The following is a 16,750-nucleotide window of genomic DNA, read 5'->3' as shown; positions in this document are numbered from 1 at the left end:
ATTTTCTTGCTCCCGAGAGCGGGAAAGAGCATCAGCCTTGTGATTCGGTGACCCTGGACAAAACTGTAGCTTGGCGTCTTGGCACAGAGGAGACGGGACATCAGAAGACTTGTAGGAGGATATGCGAACTGGAAGCTCTTTTTGGAGACAGGTCTCTGAACAGGAAGGACCCCATGCCAGGATACGGGTCGACTTCCAATCAACTTGAGGATTATGCAGACGTAGCCATGGAAGGCCTAGGACCACAGGATGGGTGGCCCTGGGGATAACCTGGAAAGAAATCAACTCTGTATGCTGGTCCCCTACCTTCAGACGGATAGGTAAGGTCTTGGAGGTAATCACCGCCTCAGGAATCCTACTGCCATCCACGGCAGTTAGAGATATCGGAGATGACAGTCTCTCAGTGGGAAGAGACCACTGCTTAACGAACTTCTCTGTAATAAAGTTTCCGGCTGCTCCAGAATCCAATAAGGCAGTGAGATTCTTTGTACGCGGAGCCACCTGCAGAGAAACTGAGAGATTGCAGTTACTTGGAAATGGAGAGAAATTCGTCACTCCTAGCTGATCTTCTCCTTGGAGGGCTAGGACTTGAGGTTGTCCCGGACGCTTGGGACAGGACTTGATAACGTGAGAAGATTCAGCACAATACAAACAGAGACGCTCAGCGAGACGTCTACTACGCTCTGCCTGAGATAAACGAGAGCGACCTATCTGCATAGGTTCCTCCCGAGACGGAGATGGCTGACGAGGAATGGAAACCGTAGGAATCCTGGGAAATGTAGATCTTCCTCGTTCAACAGCCCTTTCACGGAACCGTAAATCGACCTTAGTGCAGAGGGAAATGAGCTCGTTTAAAGTTAAAGGCAAGTCTCTAGCAGCGAGCTCATCTTTGATACGCTCGGATAGCCCTCCCCAGAAGGCTGCATAAAGAGCGTCATCATTCCAGGAGACTTCAGATGCCAAGGTCTGGAATTGCACCAAATACTGACCGACAGTTCGCGTCCCCTGACGCAGTCGAAGGATCTCTGAGGAAGCTGATGTCACTCGACCTGGCTCGTCGAAAATTCGTCTGAACGTTGCCACGAAGTTAGCATAGGATGACAACAGGACATCAGACCTTTCTCATATAGGTGAGGCCCAGTCTAGAGCGGCACCAGTGAGTAGAGAAATAAGGTATGCCACCTTAATGCGGTCAGTAGGGAAACTGCTGGGTTGCAATTCAAATTGGATCTCGCACTGGTTTAGGAAACCCCTGCAGGCTTTAGGGGATCCATCATATTTAGCAGGAGTCGGCAAGTGAAGATAGGGAACAGGAACACCACCGGAGGTGCTGGAGTCGGCACACTGGACGCCCCTGATCCACGGAGGGCCGCTTGAATTTCATCCAGCCGGGAGGAGAGGTCCTGGAGACAGCGAACAACATGGTCCTGAGCAGCCTCCTGACGTTCAAGGCGGGTTGCCAATTCTTGTATTAACCTAAGCGCTTGGGACAGGTCTCCGGCTGGATCCATTTGGTCAGTGCTTACTGTCACAACTGAGGGCTGGGGACCGTGACTGAGAGCCTCAGTTGTAGGGGCTGACGGGTACTTAAATTTAGGAGGAGCTATGTGACTCCTGGACATACGTATTGACAGCAGCAAAGAATGCCCGAGGGTGTGACCACGACAACTGGGAATTCCTTAAGTGCTTTTATTAAATAAAAAGTCAGATAACGTGCAAAAGAATAATATAAAGTCACACGTGATAATTAAGTTCACAATCGGTGAAGGCCAGTAACCTGGAATATGGAAGAAAGTCCTGTAAACAATAAATGAGGCTGGGGTTCACTGGAAGATGAGGAATGAAACTGGAGTACGCAGGAACTGAAGAATGAAGGATGATTACTGCAAAGCAAAAGTTCAAACACAGGAATCCAAAGTAGGCTGTAGGGGTTAACACTGGAGAGTCGGGTTACACAGGCAGAGTGTAATCACCAGGGAAGTCAGGCTGATCTGCAGAATGGAATTGCAGGAGAAAATCTGTAGTGAAGCTTGTATGCTGGAATCACAGATGACAATGAAAGCACTGACGATCTTTTGGGAGCTGGTACCGGATATTTATACCTGCTGCATAGCAGGGATTGGCTGAGCATTTATGACAAGGCTCCAGCACCGTGGATAGGAGGAATAATGTCATGTGACTGGAGTCTAACATGGCTGCGCCCATGAACAAACAAAGAAGGGGAATTAAGTACTATAGGGAAGGTGCAACACTTGCGATGTAGGCCGCAGTAGCAGAATAACATGCGCCCAGTGGCGCGCGGCGGTCAGCGAGACAGGAGTGGCAGCAGAGGCCCATGGAGGACGTACATCCAGAAGGAAAATGGTGTCTCAGTATCCGGATCGTGACAGTTAGTACTTGAATGGGAGATCACCTGGGAATACAAGGTGCTGTAGGTATTTTTATACTGCCAACACCGTTCTGTTAATGCATTCCATTTTCACACTTTGAAAATTTATGTACCAGTAGTTAGAAGTAGAAAAGCTCTAACAGAAACCACGAAGCTCATCTACAGCCACACCACACTGGATATGCTCAATCTCATCTGATCTTGGAAGCTAAGCAGTGTTGGGCCTGTTTAGTACTTGGATGGGAGAACACCTGGGAATACAAGGTGCTGTAGGTATTTTTATACTGCCAACACCGTTCTGTTGATGCATTCCATTTTCAAACTTATTCATTTATGTACCAGTAGTTAGAAGTAGAAAAGCTCTAACAGAAACCACAAACTCATCTACAGCCACACCACACTGGATACGACCAATCTCATCTGCTCTTGGGAGCTGAGCAGTGTTGGGCCTGGTTAGTACTTGGATGGTAGATCACCTGTATATACAAGGTGCTGTAGATATGTTTATACTGCCAACAACGTTCTGTTGATGCATTCCATTTTCAAACTTATTAATTTATGTACCTGTAGTTAGAAGTAGAAAAGTACTAACAGAAACCACAAAGCTCCTCTACAGCCACACCACACTGGATACGCCCAATCTCATCTGATCTTGGAAACTAAGCAGTGTTTGGCCTGGTTAGTACTGGGATGAGAGCCAATCTGTGAATATAAGGTGTTGTAGGTATTTTTATACTGCCAACACCATTCTGTTGATGCATTCCATTTTCAAACTTATTCATTTATGTACCAGTAGTTAGAAGTAGAAAAGTTCTAAAAGAAACCACAAAGCTCATCTACAGCCACACCACACTGGATACGCCCAATCTCATCCGATCTTGGAAGCTAAGCAGTGTTGGGCCCGGTTAGTACTTCGATGGGAGACCACCCGGGAATATAAGGTGCTGTAGGTATTTTTATACTGCCAACACCGTTCTGTTGATGCATTCCATTTTCAAACGTATTTATTTATGTACCAGTAGTTAGATGTAGAAAAGCTCTAACAGAAACCACAAAGCTCATCTATAGCCACACTACACTGGGCACATCCAATCTAATCTGGTCTTGGAAGCTCAGCAGTGTTGGGCCTGGTTAGTACGTGGATGGGAGTGCACCTGGGAATACAAGGTGCTGTAGGTATTTTTATACTGCCAACACCATTCTGTTGATGCATTCCATTTTTAAACTTATTCATTTATGTACCAGTATTTAGAAGTAGAAAAGCTCTAACAGAAACCCCAAAGTTCATCTACATCTACACCACACTGGATTCACCCAATCTCATCTGATCTTGGAAGCTAAGTTGTGTTTGGCCTGGTTAATACATGGGTGGGAGTCCACCAGGGAATATAAGGTGCTGTAGGTATTTTAATACAGCCAACACCGTTCTTTTGATGCATTCCATTTTCAAACGTATTCATTTATGTACCAGTAGTTAGAAGTAGAAAAGTTCTAACAGAAACCACAAAGCTCATCTACAGCCACACCACACTGAATATGCCCAATCTAATTTGGTCTTGGAATCTAAGCAGTGTTGAACCTGGTTAGTACTTGGATGGGAGAACACCTGGGAATACAAGGTGCTGTAGGTATTTTTATACTGCCAACACCGTTCTGTTGATGCATTCCATTTTCAAACTTATTAATTTATGTACGAGTAGTTAGAAGTAGAAAAGCTCTATCAAAAACCCCAATTCTCATCTACAGCCACACCACACTGGATTTGCCAAATCTCATCTGATCTTGGAAGCTAAGCAGAGTTGTGCCTGGTTAGTACTTGGATGGGAGACCACCTGAGAATACAAGGTGCTGTAGGTATTTTTAAACTGCCAACACCGTTCTGTTAATGCATTCCATATTCACACTTTAAAAATTTATGTACCAGTAGTTAGAAGTAGAAAAGCTCTAACAGAAACCACAAAGCTCATCTACAGCCACACCACACTGGATACGCCTAATCTCATCCGATCTTGGAAGCTAAGCAGTGTTGGGCCTGGTTAGTACTAGGATTGGAGACCATCTGGAAATACAAGGTGCTGTAGGAATTTTTATACTGCCAACACCGTTCTGTTGATGCATTGCATTTTCAAACTTTTTCATTTATGTACGAGTAGTTAGAAGTAGAAAAGCTCTAACAGAAATCGCAAAGCTCATCTACAGCTACACCACACTGGATACGCCCAATCAAATCTGATCTTGGAAGCTAAGCAGTGTTGTTCCTGGTTAGTACTTGGATGGGGGACCACCTGGGAATATAAGGTTCTGTAGGCATTTTTATACTGCCAACACCGTTCTGTTGATGCATTACATTTTGAAACTTATTCATTTATGTACCAGTAGTTAGAAGTAGAAAAGTTCTAACAGAAACCACAAAGCTACTCTACAGCCACACCACACTGAATATGCCCAATCTAATCTGATCTTGGAAGCTAAGCAGTGTTGGGCCTGGTTAATACTTGGGTGGGAGAACACCTGGGAATACGAGGTGCTGTAGGTATTTTTATACTGCCAACACCGTTCTGTTGATGCATTCCATTTTCAAACTTATTCATTTATGTACCAGTAGTTAGAAGTAGAAAAGCTCTAACAGAAACCACAAAGCCCATCTACAGTCGCACCACACTGGATACGCCAAATCTAATCTGATCTTGGAAGCTAAGCAGTGTTGGGCCTGGATAGTACTTGGATGGGAAACCACCTGGGAATACAAGGTGCTGTAGGTATTTTTATACGGACACCATTCTGTTGATGCATTCCATTTTCAAACGTATTCATTAATGTACCAGTAGTTAGAAGTAGAAAAGTTCTAACAGAAACCACAATTCTCATCTACATCCACTCCACACTGTATTTGCCCAATCTCATCTGATCTTGGAAGCTAAGCAGAGTTGGACCTGGTTAGTACTTGGATGGGAGACCAACTGGGAATACAAGCTGCTGTAGGTATTTTTATACTGCCAACAACGTTCTGTTAATGCATTCCATTTTCACACTTTGAAAATTAATGTACCAGTAGTTAGAAGTAGAAAAGCTCTAACAGAAACCACAAACCTCATCTACAGCCTTACCACACTGGATACACCCAATCTCATCTAATCTTGGAATGTAAGCAGAGTTGAGACTGGTTAGGACTTGGATGGAAGACCACCTGGGAATACAAGGTGCTGTAGGTATTTTTATACTGCCAACACCATTCTGTTGATGCATTCCATTTTCAAACTAATTCATTTATGTACCAGTAGTTAGTAGAAAAGCTCTAACAGAAACCACAAAGCTCATCTACAGCCAGACCATACTGGATACACCTAATCTCATCTGATCTTGGAAGTGAAGCAGTGTTGGTCATGGTAAGTACTTGAATTGGAGACCACTTAGGAATACAAGTTGCTGTAGGTATTTATATACTGCCAACAACGTTCTGTTGATGCATTCCATCTTCAAACTTATTCATTTATGTACCAGTAGTTAGAAGTAGAAAAGCTCTAACAGAAACCACAAAGCTCATATACAGCCACAACACACTGGATACGCCTAATCTCATCTGATCTTGGAAACTAAGCAGAGTTGGGCCTGGTTAGTACTTAGATGAGAGACCACCTGGGATTACAAGGTGCTGTAGGTATTTTTATACTGACAACACCGTTCTGTTAATGCATTCCATTTTAAAACTTATTCATTTATGTACCAGTAGTTAGAAGTAGAAAAGCTCCAACAGAAACCACAAAGCTCATCTACAGCCACACCACACTGGATATGCCCAACCTCATCTGATCTTGGAAGCTAAGCAGTGTTGGGCCTGGTTAGTACTTGAATGGGAGACCACCTGGGAATACAAGGTGTTGTAGGTATTTTTACAGCCACAACACACTGGTTACGCCTAATCTCATCTGATCTTGGAAACTAAGCAGTGTTGGGCCTGGTTAGTACTTAGATGAGAGACCACCTGGGATTACAAGGTGCTGTAGGTATTTTTATACTGCCAACACCGTTCTGTTGATGCATTCCATTTTAAAACTTATACATTTATGTACCAGTAGTTAGAAGTAGAAAAGCTCCAACGGAAACCACAAAGCTCATCTACATCCACACCACACTGGATATGCCCAACCTCATCTGATCTTGGAAGCTAAACAGTGTTGGTCCTGGTTAGTACTTGAATGGGAGACCACCTGGGAATACAAGGTGCTGTAGGTATTTTTATACTGCCAACACCGTTCTTTTGATGCATTCCATTTTCAAACTTATTCATTTATGTACCAGTAGTTAGAAGTAGAAAAGTTCTAACAGAAACCACAAAGATCATCTACAGTCACACCACACTGGATACACCCAATATCTTCTGATCTTGGAAGCTAAGCAGTGTTAGGCCTGGTTAGTACTTGGATGGGATACCACCTGGTAATACAAGGTGCAGTCGGTGTTTTTATACTGCCAACACCGTTCTGTTGATGCATTCCATTTTAAAACTTTTTCATTTTTGTACCAGTAGTTAGAAGTAGAAAAGCTCCAACAGAAACCACAAAGCTCATCTACAGCCACACCACACTGGATACGCCCAACATCCTCTGATCTTGGAAGCTAAGCAGTGTTGGGCCTGGTTAGTACTTGGTTGGGAGACCACCTGGGAATACAAGGTGCTGTAGGTATTTTTATACTGCCAACACCGTTCTGTTGATGCATTCCATTTTAAAATGTATTCATTTATGTACCAGTAGTTAGAAGTAGAATAGCTCCAACAGAAACCACAAAGCTCATCTACAGCCACACTACACTGGATATGCCCAACCTCATCTGATCTTGGAAGCTGAGCAGTGTTGGGCCTGGTTAGTACTTGGATGGGAGACCACCTGGGAATACAAGGTGTTGTAGATATTTTTACAGCCACAACACACTGGATACACCTAATCTCATCTGATCTTGGAACTAAGCAGTGTTGGGCCTGGTTAGTACTTAGATGAGAGACCACCTGGGATTACAAGGTGCTGTAGGTATTTTTATACTGCCAACACCGTTCTGTTGATGCATTCCATTTTAAAACTTATACATTTATGTACCAGTAGTTAGAAGTAGAAAAGCTCCAACGGAAACCACAAAGCTCATCTACATCCACACCACACTGGATATGCCCAACCTCATCTGATCTTGGAAGCTAAACAGTGTTGGTCCTGGTTAGTACTTGAATAGGAGACCACCTGGGAATACAAGGTGCTGTAGGTATTTTTATACTGCCAACACCGTTCTTTTGATGCATTCCATTTTCAAACATTCATTTATGTACCAGTAGTTAGAAGTAGAAAAGTTCTAACAGAAACCACAAAGATCATCTACAGTCACACCACACTGGATACACCCAATATCTTCTGATCTTGGAAGCTAAGCAGTGTTGGGCCTGGTTAGTACTTGGATGGGATACCACCTGGTAATACAAGGTGCAGTCAGTGTTTTTATACTGCCAACACCGTTCTGTTGATGCATTCCATTTTAAAACTTTTTCATTTTTGTACCAGTAGTTAGAAGTAGAAAAGCTCCAACAGAAACCACAAAGCTCATCTACAGCCACACCACACTGGATACGCCCAACATCCTCTGATCTTGGAAGCTAAGCAGTGTTGGGCCTGGTTAGTACTTGGTTGGGAGACCACCTGGGAATACAAGGTGCTGTAGGTATTTTTATACAGCCAACACCGTTCTGTTGATGCATTCCATTTTAAAATGTATTCATTTATGTACCAGTAGTTAGAAGTAGAATAGCTCCAACAGAAACCACAAAGCTCATCTACAGCCACACCACACTGGATATGCCCAACCTCATCTGATCTTGGAAGCTAAGCAGTGTTGGGCCTGGTTAGTACTTGGATGGGAGACCACCTGGGAATACAAGGTGTTGTAGATATTTTTACAGCCACAACACACTTGATACACCTAATCTCATCTGATCTTGGAAACTAAGCAGTGTTGGGCCTGGTTAGTACTTAGATGAGAGACCACCTGGGATTACAAGGTGCTGTAGGTATTTTTATACTGCCAACACCGTTCTGTTGATGCATTCCATTTTAAAACTTATACATTTATGTACCAGTAGTTAGAAGTAGAAAAGCTCCAACTGAAACCACAAAGCTCATCTACATCCACACCACACTGGATATGCCCAACCTCATCTGATCTTGGAAGCTAAACAGTGTTGGGCCTGGTTAGTACTTGAATGGGAGACCACCTGGGAATACAAGGTGCTGTAGGTATTTCTATACTGCCAACACCGTTCTTTTGATGCATTCCATTTTCAAACTTATTCATTTATGTACCAGTAGTTAGAAGTAGAAAAGTTCTAACAGAAACCACAAAGATCATCTACAGTCACACCACACTGGATACACCCAATATCTTCTGATCTTGGAAGCTAAGCAGTGTTGGGCCTGGTTAGTACTTGGATGGGATACCACCTGGGAATACAAGGTGCAGTCGGTGTTTTTATACTGCCAAAACCGTTCTGTTGATGCATTCCATTTTAAAACTTTTTCATTTATGTACCAGTAGTTAGAAGTAGAAAAGCTCCAACAGAAACCACAAAGCTCATCTACAGCCACACCACACTGGATACGCCCAACATCCTCTGATCTTGGAAGCTAAGCAGTGTTAGGCCTGGTTAGTACTTGGTTGGGAGACCACCTAGGAATACAAGGTGCTGTAGGTATTTTTATACTGCCAACACCGTTCTGTTGATGCATTCCATTTTAAAATGTGTTCATTTATGTACCAGTAGTTAGAAGTAGAAAAGCTCCAACAGAAACCACAAAGCTCATCTACAGCCACACCACACTGGATATGCCTAACCTCATCTGATCTTGGAAGCTAAGCAGTGTTGGGCCTGGTTAGTACTTGGATGGGAGACCACCTGGAAATACCAGGTGCTGTAGGTATTTTTATACTGCCAACACCGTTCTGTTGATGCATTCCATTTTCAAATTTATTCATTTATGTACCAGTAGTTAGAAGTAGAAAAGTTCTAACAGAAACCGCAAAGATCATCTACAGCCACACCACACTGGATACACCCAAAATCTTCTGATCTTGGAAGCTAAGCAGTGTTGGGCCTGGTTAGTACTTGGATGGGACACCACCTGGGAATACAAGGTGCAGTCGGTGTTTTTATACTGCCAACACCGTTCTGTTGATGCATTCCATTTTAAAACTTATTCATTTATGTACCAGAAGTTAGAAGTAGAAAATCTCCAACAGAAACCACAAAGCTCATCTACAGCCACACCACACTGTATCTGCCCAATATCCTCTGATCTTGGAAGCTAAGCAGTGTTGTGCCTGGTTAGTACTTGGTTGGGAGACCACCTGGGAATACAGGGTGCTGCAGGTATTTTTATACTGCCAACACCGTTCTGTTGATGCATTCCATTTTCAAACTTATTCATTTATGTACCAGTAGTAAGAAGTAGAAAAGCTCTAACAGAAACCACAAAGTTCATCTACAGCCACACCACGCTGGATACATCCAATCTCATCTGTTCTTGGAAAGAAAGCAGTGTTGATCCTGGTTAGTACTTGGATGGGAGACCACCTGGGAATGCAAGGTGCTGTAGGTATTTTTATACTGCCAACACCGTTCTGTTGATGCATTCCATTTTCAAACTTATTCATTTATGTACCTGTAGTAAGAAGTAGAAAAGCTCTAACAGAAACCACAAAGCTCATCTGCAGCCATGCCACACTGGATACACCCAATCTCATCTGATCTTGGAATCTAAGCAGTGTTGGGCCTGGTTAGTACTTGGATGGGAGACCACCTGGGAGTACAATGTGCTGTAGGTATTTTTATACTGCCATCACCATTCTGTTGATGCATTCCATTATCAAACTTATTCATTAATGTACCAGTAGTTAGACTATAAAAGCTCTAACAGAAACCACAAAGCTCATCTACAGCCACACCACACTGAATATGCCCAATCTCATCTGGTCTTGGAAGCTAAGCAGTGTTGGGCCTAGTTAGTACTTAGATGGAAGAACACCCGGGAATACAAGGTGCTGTAGGTATTTTTATACTGCCAACACCGTTATGTTGATGCATTCCATTTTCAAACGTATTCATTTATGTACCAGTAGCTAGAAGTAGAAAAGTTCTAACAGAAACCAGAAAGCTCATCTACAGCCACACCACACTGAATATGCCCAATCTCATCTGGTCTTGGAAGCTAAGCAGTGTTGGACCTGGGAATACAAGGTGCTGTAGGTATCTTTATACTGCCAACACCGTTCTGCTGATTCATTCCATTCTCAAACGTATTCATTTATGTACCAGTAGTTAGAAGTAGAAAAGTTCTAACTGAAACCACAAAGCTCATTTACAGACACATCACACTGGATACGCCCAATCTCATCTGATCTTGGAAACTAAGCAGTGTTGGGCCTGGTTAGTACTTGGATGGAAGACCACCTGGGATTACAAGGGGCTGTAGATATTTTTATACTGCCAACAACGTTCTGTTGATGCATTCCATTTTCAAACTTATTAATTTATGTACCAGTAGTTAGAAGTATAAAAGCTCTAACAGAAACCGCAAAACTCCTCTACAGTCACACCACACTGGATACGCCCAATCTCATCTGATCTTGTAAACTAAGCAGTGTTGGGCCTGGTTAGTACTTTGATAGGAGACCACCTGGGAATACAAGGTGTTGTAGGTAATTTTATACTGCCAACACCGTTCTGTTGATGCATTCCATTTTCAAACTTATTAATTTATGTACCAGTAGTTAAAAGTAGAACAGCTCTAACAGAAACCACAAAGCTCATCTACAGCCACACCACACTGGATACACCCAATCTCATCTGATATTGGAAAGTAAGCAGTGTTGAGCCTTGTTAGGATTTGGATGGGAGACCACCTGGGAATACAAGGTGCTGTGGGTATTTTTATACTGCCAACACCGTTCTGTTGATGTATTCCATTTTCAAAATTATTCATTTATGTACCAGTAGTTAGAAGTAGAAAAGCTCTAATAGATACCACAAAGTTCATCTACAGCCACACTACACTGAATATGCCCAATCTCATCTGGTCTTGGATGCTAAGCAGTGTTTGGCCTGGTTAGTACTTGGATGGGAGACCACCTGGGAATACAAGGTGCTGTAGGTATTTTTATACTCCCAACACCGTTCTGTTGATGCATTCCATTTTCAAACGTATTCATTTATGTACCAGTAGTTAGAAGTAGAAAAGCTCCAACAGAAACCACAAAGCTCATCTACGGCCACACCATACTGTATACACCCAATCTCCTCTGATTTTGGAAGCTAAGCAGAGTTGGGCCTGGTTAGTACTTGGTTGGGAGACCACCTGGGAATACAAGGTGCTGTAGGTATTTTTATACTGCCAACACCGTTCTGTTGATGCATTCAATTTTCAAACTTATTAATTAATGTACCAGTAGTAAGAAGTAGAAAAGCTCTAACAAAAACCACAAAGCTCATCTACAGCCACACCACGCTGGATACAACCAATCTCATCTGATCTTGGAAGGTAAACAGTGTTGATCCTGGTTAGGACTTGGATGGGAGACCACATGGGAATGCAAGGTGCTGTAGGTATTTTTATACTGCCAACACCGTTCTGTTGATGCATTCCATTTTCAAACTTATTCATTTATGTACCTGTAGTAAGAAGTAGAAAAGCTCTAACAGAAACAACAAAGTATTCTACAGCCGCACCAAACTGTATACACCCAATCTCAACTCATCTTGGAAGGTAAGCAGTGTTGAGCCTGGTTAGGACTTGGATGGAAGACCACCTGGGAATACAAGGTGCTGTAGGTATTTTTATACTGCCAACACCATTCTGTTGATGCATTCCATTTTCAAACTTATTCATTTATGTACCAGTAGTTAGAAGTAGAAAAGCTCTAACAGAAAACACAAAGCTCATCTACAGCCACACCAAATTGGATATGCCAAATCTCATCTGATCTTGGAAGCTAAGCAGTGTTGTCCCTGGTTAGGACTTGCATGGGAGACCACTTGGGAATACAAGGCGCTGTAGGTATTTTTATACTGCCAACACCGTTCTTTTGATGCATACCATTTTCAAACTTATTCATTTATGTACAAGTAGTTAGAAGTAGAAAAGTTCTAACAGAAACCACAAAGATCATCTACAGCCACACCACACTGGATACACCCAATATCATCTGATCTTGGAAGCTAAGCAGTGCTGGGCCTGGTTAGTACTTGGATGGGAGACCACCTCTGAATACAAAGTGCAGTCAGTGTTTTTATACTGCCAACACCGTTTTGTTGATGCATTCCATTTTCAAACTTATTCATTTATGTACCAGTAGTTAGAAGTAGAAAAGCTCCAACAGAAACCACAAAGCTCATCTACAGCCACACCACACTGGATACGCCCAATCTCCTCTGATCTTGGAAGCTTCGCAGTGTTGTGCCTGGTTAGTACTTGGTTGGTAGACCACCTGGGAATACAAGGTGCTGTAGGTATTTTTATACTGCCAACACCGTTCTGTTGATGCATTCAATTTTCAAACTTATTTATTTATGTACCAGTAGTAAGAAGTAGAAAAGCTCTAACAGAAACCACAAACATCATCAACAGCCACACCACGCTGGATACATCCAATCTCATCTGATCTTGGAAGGTAAGCAGTGTTAATCCTGGTTAGGAATTGGATGGGAGACCACCTGGGAATGCAAGGTGCTGTAGGTATTTTTATACTGCCAACACCGTTCTGTTGATGCATTCCATTTTCAAACTTATTAATTTATGTACCTGTAGTAAGAAGTAGAAAAGCTCTAACAGAAACCACAAAGTATTCTACAGCCACACCACACTGTATACACCCAATCTCAATTCATCTTGGAAGGTAAGCAGTGTTGAGCCTGGTTAGGACTTGGATGGGATACCACCTGGGAATACAAGATGCTGTAGGTATTTTTATACTGCCAACACCGTTTTGTTGTTGCATTCCATTTTCAAACGTTTTCATTTATGTACCAGTAGTTAGAAGTAGAAAAGCTCTAACATAAAACGCAAAGCTCATCTACAGCCACACCAAACTGGATACGCCCAATCTCATCTGATCTTGGAAGCTAAGCAGTGTTGGCCCTGGTTAGGACTTGGATGGGAGACCACCTGGGAATACAAGGTGCTGTAGGAATTTTTATACTGCCAACACCGTTCTGTTGATGCATTCCATTTTCCAACTTCTTCATTTATGTACCAGTAGTTAGAAATAGAAAAGTTCTAACAGAAACCACAAAACTCGTCTACAGCCACACCACACTGGATATGCTCAATCTTGTCTGGTCTTGGAAGTAACACAGTGTTGGGCCTGGTTAGTACTTGCATGGGAGACCACCTGGGAATACAAGGTGCTGTAGGTATTTTTATACTGCCAACACCATTCTGTTGATGCATTCCATTTTCAAACTTATTCATTTATGTACCAGTAGTTAGAAGTAGAAAAGTTCTAACAGAAACCACAAAGCTCATCTACAGCCACACCACACTGGATATGCTCAATCTCGTCTGGTCTTGGAAGTTGTGCAGTGTTGGGCCTGGTTAGTACTTGCATGAGAGACCACCTGGGAATACAAAGTGCTGTAGGTATTTTTATACTGCCAACACCGTTCTGTTGATGCATTCCTTTTTCAAACTTATTCAATTATGTACCAGTTGTAAGAAGTAGAAAAGCTCTAACAGAAACTACAAAGTTCCTCTACAACCACACCACACTGGATACACCCAATCTCATCTGAGCTTGGAAGGTAAGCAGTGTTGAGCCTGGTTAGGACTTGGATGGCAGACCACCTGGGAATACAAGGTGCTGTAGGTATTTTTATACTGCCAACACCGTTCTGTTGATGCATTCCATTTTCAAACTTACTCAGCGCTGATGAGACAGGCGGCTTTTCAGAGGAGACGGTGCCTAGCAGTCCCAGGATCAGTGCAGCTCTGTGAAATGGCGCCCAAATGCTGACAGGGAGTGAGGGAGAGAGAGATTCAGCTCCAGGGTGGGAACATCTGCTTAAGATTGTGCCTGGGGCTAGGGGAGGGGCTACAGGTCAGCGCCTTATCCCATCTGCTGGACTTCACCACCGTGTACTATGGAGCCTATAATAAACGTATTTTAGTAAATCTGACCTGTGCACCCAGCCCTGCTGAATATAGTGGGGTCCCTGCACGGCCAGTGTCCACGCCGGTGGTGCGGTTCGTCTTCTGTGACCGCGGCCGGATTGTGATTTCGGCGGGTTCTACCTGGGGGACCCTCTTACATCCTCCCTGAAGTGCGGCCACATGATCCAGGAAAGCAGCAGCGGTGATGTGTGCCTGATGCCCGGAGCGTCTCCGCTGCAAGTACCCGGCAACCAGGGCGCGGGAGTATACAGCGCCGCTGGGGGAGGTGATGGAGCCGCAGCACAGAATGTCAGCATGACATACACAGCATCTAGTGCCTGTGCTGCGGCCCTTGAAGTCTTCTTTCTTATTTAAAAGCTCTTATTAGGGCTGCCTAGTGCAGCCCCACCTGTTAGCTAACTGTTCCTCCGACTAGGACTTCCTTTTACCCTATTTCCTCTGACTAGGACTTACTTTTATCCTATTTCTTCTGATGAAACAACCGGGGCTAATGGTGGAGAAACACGTTAGGTGACGGCATTGGAGTGACCCCTTTTTTGGACTATCTTATACTGCCTATTGTGGGGTAACAACTTTATAACTGCTAGCCTTAACCCACTGCTGTCTGATCCCGGCTTCAAGGGACTGCCTAGCTGTGCTATCTGGTTAGAACCGGGGGGCACAGCAAACACCGGTACGTGGATTGCGGGCAGCGGAGGTCCGGTGGTGTCCCGACGGGACAGCTATTGCGGGCATCGGCTAGAAGCAGGACAAGATGGTTGTCTATATTGTCATCCTCAATATACAGCTATATGCAACAGCGTCACGTGAGGACAGGAGCCGCTCAGCTGTACGGGACATTCTCTAATCACCAACGATCCATTACGTTACCTGACTGGGAAGGTATGTAAGCGGTTTTCAGCTGCATGGTGATTCTCACTTCAACATTTAGTTTCACAGAACTGTGTCACAGGTATCTTGCATATTAATCAACTGGCTTTTCGGATGAATTTTGGAGAGCTAATATGCATTCTAGTAAAATACAGGCTGTCCAGCCAGTGCGGACACTTTACAATGATCAATTCAGTGCACAGAATCGAGACGGTGATGTGGGAAGTGCATTCTGAATTGTTACATTAATACCAGTTCAGGAACAGTTACAATCTTTGAGAGACTGCTACATTTTTTGTTTTTTCAATGCACTAGGTATATAACAGATGGTCTTGGTTTTTTAAATTAAGTAGTGATATTTGCTATACTAATATTTATGTGGTCACTCCTAAGGATTATATTTTATTTGGTTTATCCAATATTGGATTATTAATAAAATATTTTATATTTTATGTTTTAATTTTGATCCTTTTGCGCACAGATTGTTTTTTCTATTTGTTCCTGTATTTTTAGGGGTTAGCAACCTCCCCTTTTTCCAAATTGTGCAGCATTATGAAGTTCCCTTAGGGTTGAAGGTTACGGGCACCCTTCTTTCTTTTTCTCTTGATTTTTATCCATTGTTTCTGAGGCAGCCCCTCCCCAATACACTTGAGAACATTAAGTATTATTATATATTTATATTTTATTCATTATATATAATATATTCGGAATAATTATAATGCCTCCATTGAAATGTTTAGCAGAACGGCTTGAAAGAAGACATAATTATTTAAAGGAAGAGTCCAATTATTCGGAACATATTGTGAGCAGTGATAAGATAGATATGTTTTCTTTATTTAATGAATTGGAGGACTTTTTTTATTTCTGAGACACGTCATTGGTGGGATCAAGTTACATTACAAAAGTATCTTGAGAAAGAGATGATCCCAAGGGGCCTCAGAATATTTAAGACCTGTTCCTTTAAAGATGATTCTACATTTACTCAGGAATGGAATGGAGTTTTAGACAATTGTTCAAAAAACCTTATGAAACTTTTGATTAAACACAGAGAACAAAAAGTTCTCAAAATCCAACTTATTCCTAGGTTGGATTGAGGATAGTTATATTATCAATAACACCATTGGCGCGAACCTAGTCCTCTATGACAGGTTCACTGATGACATCTTTATCATTTGGGAGGGTGATATTGGATCATTGGTAGGTTTTAATAATCATCTTAATTTAAATTCATTGGGTTTTAAATTTACAAATAATTATAGTCCCATTAGTCTTAATTTTTTTAGATATTACG

General features: G+C 42.6%; 3 non-coding genes and 41 pseudogenes across 3 annotated transcripts; all 44 read left to right on the top strand.

Annotated features, from left to right (window-relative positions):
- Positions 1 to 2,546: 2,546 nt before the first annotated feature.
- LOC134890737 (5S ribosomal RNA) lies at positions 2,547 to 2,665 on the top strand (annotated as a pseudogene).
- Positions 2,666 to 2,771: 106 nt separating this feature from the next.
- Positions 2,772 to 2,890, top strand: LOC134898523 (5S ribosomal RNA; annotated as a pseudogene).
- Positions 2,891 to 3,223: 333 nt separating this feature from the next.
- On the top strand, positions 3,224 to 3,342 carry LOC135066962 (5S ribosomal RNA). Its single transcript, XR_010253194.1, has one exon. It is a non-coding gene; the product is annotated as a 5S ribosomal RNA (ribosomal RNA).
- A 559-nt stretch (positions 3,343 to 3,901) lies between these two features.
- LOC134897764 (5S ribosomal RNA) lies at positions 3,902 to 4,020 on the top strand (annotated as a pseudogene).
- A 107-nt stretch (positions 4,021 to 4,127) lies between these two features.
- LOC134895319 (5S ribosomal RNA) lies at positions 4,128 to 4,246 on the top strand (annotated as a pseudogene).
- Positions 4,247 to 4,354: 108 nt separating this feature from the next.
- LOC134894110 (5S ribosomal RNA) lies at positions 4,355 to 4,473 on the top strand (annotated as a pseudogene).
- Positions 4,474 to 4,580: 107 nt separating this feature from the next.
- LOC134897832 (5S ribosomal RNA) lies at positions 4,581 to 4,699 on the top strand (annotated as a pseudogene).
- Positions 4,700 to 4,806: 107 nt separating this feature from the next.
- LOC134896026 (5S ribosomal RNA) lies at positions 4,807 to 4,925 on the top strand (annotated as a pseudogene).
- A 107-nt stretch (positions 4,926 to 5,032) lies between these two features.
- Positions 5,033 to 5,151, top strand: LOC134894348 (5S ribosomal RNA; annotated as a pseudogene).
- Positions 5,152 to 5,255: 104 nt separating this feature from the next.
- Positions 5,256 to 5,374, top strand: LOC134896893 (5S ribosomal RNA; annotated as a pseudogene).
- A 331-nt stretch (positions 5,375 to 5,705) lies between these two features.
- On the top strand, positions 5,706 to 5,824 carry LOC134897323 (5S ribosomal RNA; annotated as a pseudogene).
- Positions 5,825 to 5,931: 107 nt separating this feature from the next.
- LOC134898442 (5S ribosomal RNA) lies at positions 5,932 to 6,050 on the top strand (annotated as a pseudogene).
- Positions 6,051 to 6,157: 107 nt separating this feature from the next.
- LOC134889596 (5S ribosomal RNA) lies at positions 6,158 to 6,276 on the top strand (annotated as a pseudogene).
- A 1-nt stretch (position 6,277) lies between these two features.
- LOC134898305 (5S ribosomal RNA) lies at positions 6,278 to 6,396 on the top strand (annotated as a pseudogene).
- A 107-nt stretch (positions 6,397 to 6,503) lies between these two features.
- Positions 6,504 to 6,622, top strand: LOC134895177 (5S ribosomal RNA; annotated as a pseudogene).
- Positions 6,623 to 6,729: 107 nt separating this feature from the next.
- On the top strand, positions 6,730 to 6,848 carry LOC134898217 (5S ribosomal RNA; annotated as a pseudogene).
- A 107-nt stretch (positions 6,849 to 6,955) lies between these two features.
- Positions 6,956 to 7,074, top strand: LOC134894154 (5S ribosomal RNA; annotated as a pseudogene).
- A 107-nt stretch (positions 7,075 to 7,181) lies between these two features.
- LOC134893686 (5S ribosomal RNA) lies at positions 7,182 to 7,300 on the top strand (annotated as a pseudogene).
- A 226-nt stretch (positions 7,301 to 7,526) lies between these two features.
- On the top strand, positions 7,527 to 7,645 carry LOC134896514 (5S ribosomal RNA; annotated as a pseudogene).
- A 105-nt stretch (positions 7,646 to 7,750) lies between these two features.
- On the top strand, positions 7,751 to 7,869 carry LOC134898079 (5S ribosomal RNA; annotated as a pseudogene).
- A 107-nt stretch (positions 7,870 to 7,976) lies between these two features.
- Positions 7,977 to 8,095, top strand: LOC134894153 (5S ribosomal RNA; annotated as a pseudogene).
- Positions 8,096 to 8,202: 107 nt separating this feature from the next.
- LOC134885359 (5S ribosomal RNA) lies at positions 8,203 to 8,321 on the top strand. Its single transcript, XR_010169474.1, has one exon. It is a non-coding gene; the product is annotated as a 5S ribosomal RNA (ribosomal RNA).
- A 1-nt stretch (position 8,322) lies between these two features.
- Positions 8,323 to 8,441, top strand: LOC134898154 (5S ribosomal RNA; annotated as a pseudogene).
- Positions 8,442 to 8,548: 107 nt separating this feature from the next.
- Positions 8,549 to 8,667, top strand: LOC134893194 (5S ribosomal RNA; annotated as a pseudogene).
- A 107-nt stretch (positions 8,668 to 8,774) lies between these two features.
- Positions 8,775 to 8,893, top strand: LOC134895727 (5S ribosomal RNA; annotated as a pseudogene).
- A 107-nt stretch (positions 8,894 to 9,000) lies between these two features.
- On the top strand, positions 9,001 to 9,119 carry LOC134896760 (5S ribosomal RNA; annotated as a pseudogene).
- A 107-nt stretch (positions 9,120 to 9,226) lies between these two features.
- Positions 9,227 to 9,345, top strand: LOC134884826 (5S ribosomal RNA). Its single transcript, XR_010168958.1, has one exon. It is a non-coding gene; the product is annotated as a 5S ribosomal RNA (ribosomal RNA).
- Positions 9,346 to 9,452: 107 nt separating this feature from the next.
- On the top strand, positions 9,453 to 9,571 carry LOC134896455 (5S ribosomal RNA; annotated as a pseudogene).
- Positions 9,572 to 9,678: 107 nt separating this feature from the next.
- LOC134897866 (5S ribosomal RNA) lies at positions 9,679 to 9,797 on the top strand (annotated as a pseudogene).
- Positions 9,798 to 9,904: 107 nt separating this feature from the next.
- LOC134897722 (5S ribosomal RNA) lies at positions 9,905 to 10,023 on the top strand (annotated as a pseudogene).
- A 107-nt stretch (positions 10,024 to 10,130) lies between these two features.
- Positions 10,131 to 10,249, top strand: LOC134891329 (5S ribosomal RNA; annotated as a pseudogene).
- Positions 10,250 to 10,355: 106 nt separating this feature from the next.
- Positions 10,356 to 10,474, top strand: LOC134894778 (5S ribosomal RNA; annotated as a pseudogene).
- Positions 10,475 to 10,780: 306 nt separating this feature from the next.
- On the top strand, positions 10,781 to 10,899 carry LOC134897205 (5S ribosomal RNA; annotated as a pseudogene).
- Positions 10,900 to 11,006: 107 nt separating this feature from the next.
- Positions 11,007 to 11,125, top strand: LOC134896245 (5S ribosomal RNA; annotated as a pseudogene).
- A 107-nt stretch (positions 11,126 to 11,232) lies between these two features.
- Positions 11,233 to 11,351, top strand: LOC134896931 (5S ribosomal RNA; annotated as a pseudogene).
- Positions 11,352 to 11,458: 107 nt separating this feature from the next.
- Positions 11,459 to 11,577, top strand: LOC134892791 (5S ribosomal RNA; annotated as a pseudogene).
- Positions 11,578 to 11,684: 107 nt separating this feature from the next.
- Positions 11,685 to 11,803, top strand: LOC134892502 (5S ribosomal RNA; annotated as a pseudogene).
- Positions 11,804 to 11,910: 107 nt separating this feature from the next.
- LOC134897630 (5S ribosomal RNA) lies at positions 11,911 to 12,029 on the top strand (annotated as a pseudogene).
- Positions 12,030 to 12,587: 558 nt separating this feature from the next.
- Positions 12,588 to 12,706, top strand: LOC134897964 (5S ribosomal RNA; annotated as a pseudogene).
- A 107-nt stretch (positions 12,707 to 12,813) lies between these two features.
- Positions 12,814 to 12,932, top strand: LOC134897229 (5S ribosomal RNA; annotated as a pseudogene).
- A 558-nt stretch (positions 12,933 to 13,490) lies between these two features.
- Positions 13,491 to 13,609, top strand: LOC134895419 (5S ribosomal RNA; annotated as a pseudogene).
- Positions 13,610 to 13,716: 107 nt separating this feature from the next.
- LOC134897358 (5S ribosomal RNA) lies at positions 13,717 to 13,835 on the top strand (annotated as a pseudogene).
- Positions 13,836 to 13,942: 107 nt separating this feature from the next.
- On the top strand, positions 13,943 to 14,061 carry LOC134898287 (5S ribosomal RNA; annotated as a pseudogene).
- A 107-nt stretch (positions 14,062 to 14,168) lies between these two features.
- On the top strand, positions 14,169 to 14,287 carry LOC134897359 (5S ribosomal RNA; annotated as a pseudogene).
- Positions 14,288 to 16,750: the final 2,463 nt, after the last annotated feature.

This window comes from Pseudophryne corroboree, chromosome 3 (genome assembly GCF_028390025.1).
Source record: "Pseudophryne corroboree isolate aPseCor3 chromosome 3, aPseCor3.hap2, whole genome shotgun sequence".
In the NCBI taxonomy this organism is placed as follows: Eukaryota; Metazoa; Chordata; class Amphibia; order Anura; family Myobatrachidae; genus Pseudophryne; species Pseudophryne corroboree.
The sequence above is the reverse complement of the archived record's forward strand: the minus strand, read 5'-3'. Positions and strand labels throughout refer to the sequence as shown.